The sequence below is a fragment of the Quercus lobata genome, chromosome 8 (genome assembly GCF_001633185.2).
Source record: "Quercus lobata isolate SW786 chromosome 8, ValleyOak3.0 Primary Assembly, whole genome shotgun sequence".
NCBI classification, from domain to species: Eukaryota; Viridiplantae; Streptophyta; class Magnoliopsida; order Fagales; family Fagaceae; genus Quercus; species Quercus lobata.
The window spans coordinates 15,267,354-15,268,884 of NC_044911.1; positions in this window are offsets into that span (position 1 = coordinate 15,267,354).

Consider the following 1,531-nt stretch of genomic DNA (forward strand, 5'->3'; position numbering starts at 1 on the left):
AGAAGGAGGACCCTTCAACTGAGCAGCCCTCTGACGAAGAAAGCTGGCACCTATAGGAGCTATCACATGAACAGGCTCACTTGAAGGAAAACCATCTAAACCCAAATAGAGCAGAATCCTATGAATGAAAATAGGATGAATCAGCACATGCCCTACGGCAGAACTCCTATGAAGCTCGTTCAAAGAACGAAGGAACAAGTGAGGAAAACTGATAGACGCTCCACAAGCTAAGGCATACAAAAACACACATCGCTCTAAAGGGATGGTGTGGAAGTGAGAGATAGGCCACACAGAATGACACGCAATCCTAAAAAGGAGATAAGCAGTCTCGGTAAGCTCAGCGGACGTGATTCGAGGATCAGAACCCCACTGGATAGATGACCCAGTGATGTAAGACATGACTACATCTAAAGAGGGTGACTCCTCATAGGGATAGACAGCATCCCGAGCTACCGGCACCCCTAGAGCATCAGCCACCACCCGAGGGGTAATGGTGAACTCTACACCTCGTATCCAACTCCTAACAAGGGTGTTGGAATCATAGATGTGGCAAGAGAGATTCGCATAGAACTCTCTAATCAGGGCGGTCGGAGGTGGATAATCTATCTGTACGAGAGGCAACCAACCCCTAGACTCAAAGTTAGTCCTAATGGCCGGATCAAGCGCATTTAACATAATAGCTCGCTCAGACCAGATCTTACGCCTACAGATCAAGGTGTCATAGGCTTCTCTACACTTATCATTCTTAAACAGCTCTACTCTAGGTGGAGACATAGAGGAAGTGGAAGTGGTCCTATTAGCTCTAGTTTTCCTAGGCATGGTGCTAAGAGAAGGATCAAAACATAGAGCGAAAGAACAAAAACCACAAAATAGAAACCAAGGGCAAACTGCAAGTTAGCACAAAAACAACAAAAAAAATCTATATGATGCATGAGCAAGTTAAAATGTCATGATGCATGTGCTAATGCAGTGAATTGAGTCAAAAAGATTCAAATTATAAAAATGGCTTGCACATAAAGGTTTTTAACACAAAAACCCCAAATTAAAGAAACCACTTGATCAATTTTAAAAAAAAATTGACGAATTGATCATTTCACATGATAGAATAACAATAATAATGACCAATTACATCAATTGGAGAAGCCAATTTCATCAATTTAAACCTAATTTGACAAAATCCCCAATTCGGATCAAATTCAAAACCCTAGAATTTTCAATTTTTCAAAAACCACCAAATTGATCAAATTAAATCATAGGGAACATTAATATAACATCATGGCATAAAAACCCATTGATCAATTACACAAGAATTGGCTTGAATCATCAAAAACCCCAATAATTTTGAAAGTGCCGAAAATAGACATGAGAATGCATGAAAAAATGCATGAAATCAAGAAATAAACTTGAAAAAGATGGGCAAAAAGGTCTTACCGGCTTCTAAAGAGAAAAACCCAACAAGAATCTTGAAGGAAAACGACAAAAATTGATGGTGGAGTCAAGTGCCAACGCGGAGAGAGAGAGGAACTTTGAA